The sequence below is a fragment of the Tachyglossus aculeatus genome, chromosome 24 (assembly GCF_015852505.1).
Source record: "Tachyglossus aculeatus isolate mTacAcu1 chromosome 24, mTacAcu1.pri, whole genome shotgun sequence".
Taxonomy (NCBI): domain Eukaryota; kingdom Metazoa; phylum Chordata; class Mammalia; order Monotremata; family Tachyglossidae; genus Tachyglossus; species Tachyglossus aculeatus.
The window spans coordinates 14,339,553-14,346,014 of NC_052089.1; the positions used below are offsets into that span (position 1 = coordinate 14,339,553).

Below are 6,462 nucleotides of genomic sequence, written 5' to 3' on the forward strand. Positions count from 1 at the left end.
TTCTCTGAATTCCTTTCAATTTTTCTAAACCTTCCTGGGCTGGCCATGCCCAGAACTCTCCATGTGATTCATGGAAGTCTTGGGACTTCTTCAAATAAAGGTACACTGTGCCTCTTTTTCCTTTTACTAATTACCTGAAAATAGAAGCAGTAATATGTCCAAGACTGAACTCCTTATCTTCCCTCCCAAACCCTCCCCTCTCCCTGACTTTCCCGTCACTGTAGATGGCACTACCATCCTTCCCGTCTCATAACCCCGCAACCTTGGTGTCATCCTCGACTCCGCTCTCTTGTTCACCCCACACATCCAATCTGTCACCAAAACCTCTGGTCTCAACTCCGCAACATCGCCAAGATCCGCCCTTTCCTCTCCATCCAAACCACTACCTTGCTGGTTCAATCTCTCATCCTATCCCGACTGGACTACTGCACCAGCCTCCTCTCTGATCTCCCATCCTCCTGTCTCTCCTCACTTCAGTCTATACTTCACTCTGCTGCTCGGATCATCTCTGTGCAGAAACGCTTTGGGCATGTTACTCCCCTCCTCAAAAATCTCCAGTGGCTGCCTGGCAATCCACAAATCAAGCAAAAACTCCTCACTCTCAGCTTCACGGCTGTCCATCACCTCGCCCCCTCCTACCTCACCTCCCTTCTCTCCTTCTCCAGCCCAGCCCGCACCCTCAGCTCCTCTGCCGCTAACCTCCTCACTGTACCTCGTTCCTGCCTGTCCCGCCGTCGACCCCCGGCCCACGTCCTTCCCCTGGCCTGGAATGCCCTCCCTCCGCACATCCGCCGAGCTAGCTCTCTTCCTCCTTTCAAAGCCCTACTGAGAGCTCACTTCCTCCAGGAGGCCTTCCAAGATTGAGCCCCCTTTTTCCTCTCCTCCTCCCCATCCCCCCCGCCCTACCTCCTTCCCCTTCCCACAGCACTTGTATATATTTGTACAGATTTATAACTCTATTTTACTTGTACATATTTATTATTCTATTTATTTTGTTAATGATGTGCATACAGCTTTAATTCTATTTATTCTGACGATTTTGACACCTGTCCACATGTTTTGTTTTGTTGTCTGTCTCCCCCTTCTAGACTGTGAGCCCATTGTTGGGTAGGGACCGTCTCTATATGTTGCCAACTTGTACTTCCCAAGCACATAGTACAGTGCTCTGCACACAGTAAGTGCTCAATAAATACGATTGATTGAATGAATGAATGAATAATTGACAAAGGTAATTGACAATAGTGCTGGCCATTAAAAAACAACAGAACAAAAACAACTTGGTTTTGCTCCTCTGAAGTCTCATCGTATTCTTCACACTTGTTCTTTCGGTATTTTGCTTTCTCACCTGGATCAATCATTCAGTGTTATTTATTGAACCCATACTATGTGTGGAGTACTGTACTAAGCATTTAGGAGAGCACAATACAGCAGAGTTCACAGGCAAGTTCCCTGCCCACAAGGAGCTTACCTGGATGTGCAGAAAATTGGGAGGAAAAAATTTCTGAAAAAGTTATGTGTAATAAATGCAAAAAAAGTGATTACTAGTTTAGTATTACAGAACCTATGGCTTGAAAGAATTCTGGGAAACCCTTCTTCCCTATTTCCATGCCTCCTGCCAATTCTTCTTCAATCTTCCCAGTTTCTCTGCTGAGGTATAGGATCTACTGATAGAAGGAGGAGTGGAGAACCGAAAAATTTTCCAGAAAATTAACCACAACACAATCAAAGCCCAATTTTCAACTCTCAAAAATTGCTTCAGACCAGATAGCTGGCTATATAGGCCTTCACGTAATATGAAAATAGGCAAATAAATTATGCAAATAGGGTTAGGAAAGTCCTTGTGGAAAGACTACTGAATTACCAGCTTCACTTCTTCTAAACTCACGCTGAATTTTTCTTCTGGCCTACCCATGATTATCAAACTGGAAACAATCATCAGATCGAAAAGTTATTTCTATTGTCAAGCAGTTTTAAAAAATGGTGTTCACACTGCTTGGAAATGGAACCAAAATGATCCCAACTGAGATTTTTTTTTTCAATATTTGTCAAGCACTTACTATGTGCCAAATACTGTTCTAAGCACTGGGGAAGGTAAAAATTAATTAGGTTGGACACAGTCCCTGTCATGAATGGGGCTCACAGTTTAAGTAGGAAGGAGAACAGGTATTTCCTCCCCATTTTACAGTTGAGGAAACTGAGGCACAGAGGAAATTTCAGTGGCTTGCCCGAAGTCATAAAGCAGGCAAGCTGGGATTAGAACTCGGGTACTCTGACTCCCACGTCTGTGCTCTTTCCACTAGGCCACACTGCTTCATCCCCAGTATTCTCATCCGCTCAGACAAGTCCAATAATAAGGCCTGTTGCTTTCATTTCTGCTTCTAGAATAGCCCATGTTCCTATGATGAATATGTGTTTTCCTGGTCTATTTCCTGGTCTTGTAGGATTGGGTTATTGAGTTTCGTTTTTGGCTGAATTAGAGCAGTATATTCGAGATTATATTTCATTAGTTTTATTGCCACTTGTTAAAATTTTATTTTCCTCCCTGTTTTACATTTTAGGCTGGCATCCTTTGCCAGTAGAATTAAGGATGCTGACATGAAATACATGAATCATAACTTTGAGTGCCGGGAGTATGCAATTTATACACAAAAATATGTGTCAAGAAAGTGATGTTTTATGATGCCATTAAACTTGCATGTTCACTCAACAGCCATCTAGACTTACAGGGCTGTATTTTTAATTTTATTTTTATCCCTACTTTGTTATTCATAAATTCTCTCAAGTGGTACATAGTATGCACTAATGCAGAGTTCATTCATTCTGAATTACTCTTCATCAGTCACTTGATCTCAGGGAGGCTTGATCTGCAGGATGCATTTAATGAGCTAATGCTACCAAAGCAGACTAGTAATTAAAAAAACAATCTTTTGAGACCATTTGGAGGTTCACCCAACCTACATAACTTCATTTCTCCTTACTTAAACGGAAGGGACTATAAAATAACAGGCATAATTACAGCAGTAGCAATATGGGAAGGGGTTAGAAGGACCAAGATGTAGACAGAACCGATTCTTCTGCAGTTCCATCGGTACTCATACAACCTTTCTATGCTTCAGTTACTTATTCTGTAGAATGGAGCAAAGAGTTCAGAGATATTGTGAATATTTAAATGTTCACATTCATCATTATCACCTCCTGAAATTATCATCTGTGGCAAACAGGCTGAAATATGCCAGTTATGTAGTATTAAATTCTTTGCTACATTTAAAGGCATTTAGAGGAGGACGTACTTGATCCTGTGATCAAGTTTCATCCATTCATTCATTCAATCATATTTATGGAGCACTTACGGTGTGCAGAACACTGTACTAATCCCTTGGGAGAGTGGTTCAGAAAAGCATTGGTGGTTCAGTGGTAGAATTCTCGCCTCCCATGCGGGTGACCCGGGTTCGATTCCCGGCCAATGCAAGAATCCCTTTTTAGAGAAGCAGTGTGGCTCAGTGGAAAGGGCACGGGCTTTGGAGTCAGAGGTCATGGGTTCAAATCCAGGCTCTGCCACTTGTCAGCTGTGTGACTTTGGGCAAGTCACTTAACTTCTCTGTGCCTCAGTTCCCTCATCTGTAAAATAGGGATTAAGACTGTGAGCCCCCTGTGGGACAACCTGATCACCTTGTAACCTCCCCAGAGCTTAGAACAGTGCTTTGCACGTAGTAAGTGCTTAATAAATGTCATTATTATTATTATTGTTAATAATAATAATAATTACAATGTAACAATAAACAGACACATTCCCTGCCCACAGTGAGCTGGGAAGGACGGATGAGCTTCTGTCCTGAAACTTCAAGAGCAAGAACTGATTATAGTAATAGTGTTTTGCTTAGAATCCCTCACATTTTCTCATCTCTGCCAGGCAGCAGTGCTCTTTCCACTGGACCAACAGCAGATATAAATGGCTCTAAGAAACTATCACTTAATCAATGGTATTTATTGAGCACTTACTATGTGCATAGCACTGTACTAAGCACTCGGGAGAGAACAATACAACAGAATTAGCAGACACATTCCCTGCCCCAAACAAGTTTACAGTCTAGAGGGGGGTAATACAGGAAATATGCTTTCCCAGAAACAGAGTATGCTTAAGGGCAGCTGAGTTTTTAAATGTTGCAACAAAAAGCTGCAACACAAACTAGGCCAATGGGGTTTTGTGGTATTAATGTTAACAAGAAAGTATTCTGAAAGCTTGAGAAGGTGAATATGATTGCACTGAACCCACGATGAGTGTTTTTTCATTAGACTTAGTACTATAAAACAAAGATTTGTCTGAAAAGAGTGGTCCAATAATTGCACTAAAACATTCTAATAGTTGTAATTTTTTCACTTTTTCATCTCTCTCCCCACAAACAAAGGCCAAGAAAAGGAGCAGACCTCAGGACAGGGAGGGTAAAACATGAGGTCCATGTTGACTTTTCTTCTAGCCACTGAGGGTCCAAACCTTTACCCATCAATAGCCATTGAAAAATATGGACCCCCAAACTACATGTAACATCAGCTGGTGAGAACTGGCCGGGAACTAACGAATTTCTCTGAAGGATTCTGATCCCACCATTTGCTCCTGAGGCACTTTATCTGACCCAGGGAACTTGGTGGCAAGATCCATGGCAGAGGAAGGCCGGGTGCAGTAAACCAAGACATAATTCCTGTTGTACAAACTTCCACCCTCTCTAATAGGAAAGTCTTAACCTCTGTAATGCAGTATTCCTTAAACTGACAAGGCCCATGACACGATCAGAAAGGTCATTTGGGGAGTTTGTTATTTAGAGATAAATTAAACACAAGAAAAATTAGACTCATGTGCGATTGGCACCACCATAATCATAATCAACATCAAGTTGAAAGTGAGAAATACACTGCATTTGAGAGAGATAAAAAGAGCAGAGGAGAAAAATGCATAGAATCCTAAGGCTGGAAAGGCCCATTCCCCATAATGCCTTCCAGACATGACCATTTGCAAACCATCATTTAATACTCCTAGTCAAAAGTGTTAACGCAAAGTTCGGGAAAGAAAGCAATGGAAGACACAGTTCAGTCACTCAATCAGTGGTATTTATTGAGTGCTTACTGTGTTCAGAGCACTGAATCAAGCACATTGGAGAGTACAAGCTCTCAGAATTGGCCTCATGAAAAAGGTTGAATGGCAAGAACTTTGCCCTTAGTCCCCAAAGGTCAAAGCATAAAATTTCTAGTTGCAAACAAGGTGAATGAGGAATTGCTTCTCGAGTCACATTATCGCTGTATTAGCCTAGACTGCTTAATAAAGAAGTTGTGTAATGGTCTTGAATAGTGTGTTTGTGTGGAGAAAACAACATCCCTGGTTTGGGTAAGATTTTACATCAATCGTCGCACGCTCTCATTCATGAATGGTGCAGTGTGTTAGGCAAAGAAAAATACTGTATTTACAGAATACGCCTGTAGAATTATGGGAGTTCCTAAATATGTCATCCATGGATCCCATTTAATGTTCACCATTTTAATTAAGTTAGGAGCTCTTTATGTTTTATTTATCATTTTACACATAATTAAATTTGGGGTCAAGCCGTGGTCATGCTAACCGCATCATTTGCAAATGTTCCTATGACAGGTTTTCAATTCAACATGGCAGTATTAAGGCCTGGCTTTTTTTTCTTTTTGGAAGAGAAAAAAAATCAAACCAACAATCACGGGACAGTCACAGTGACTTCCGTGAGGATTTCTAACATCAAACGGATTGATTCTCAAGTAAACATGAGTATTGTGTCACTTGACCCTTTTCTAGTCCAGCTATAATTGCCTGTTTGGTCTCACAGTATACATCTTGTCCAGTAAAATGGAAGTCCACTTTAGATAGTTAATATCTGCTAAGTACTGTGGATGGAGGGAAGGGGTTCACATTTTGTGAGTCAGGTGGCAATAGATTGGTCACTAGCTCTCTGCTAGGGTGACTTTCAGCAAATCATATGACTTTTCTAGACTTAAGTTTTCTTGGCTGCAAAATGGGGCTGATATCTTTAGTTGACCCTTAGCGGGAAAGGTGTAAAATTTACTATCTGCAACACACTTCAAGTTCTTCAGGTCCTCTGGGTTCTCCTTTTTATTACATTAAGCAAAAAGCTATTGAAGAATTGATTATTTAGTTTACTTCACAGAGGTATCAGAGCTCCAGTGTACATTAAGCACCATTATAAATCTGTTCTTGGCAATCACATTATATGATTGCCTATAAAAAAGACCCTACCTGAAGAGCAACTGGCCTCTTTCCTGTTAATTGCAGTGTTATTGGCTGGAGTATAAAGCACCCTGTCTTTTTGCTTGAGCTTTTAAGTGCTCTAACTTCAGTTCTCTGACCAACAAAGATCTGTAAATTATTGCTTAGAGCTAGAAACTTGACTGGAACCATGCTTTTCACATGGCTAAAATGCTGGGCCT

General features: G+C 41.3%; 1 non-coding gene across 1 annotated transcript; it reads left to right on the top strand.

Annotated features, from left to right (window-relative positions):
• Positions 1–3,397: 3,397 nt before the first annotated feature.
• TRNAG-CCC lies at positions 3,398–3,468 on the top strand. Its single transcript has one exon. It is a non-coding gene; the product is annotated as a tRNA-Gly (tRNA).
• Positions 3,469–6,462: the final 2,994 nt, after the last annotated feature.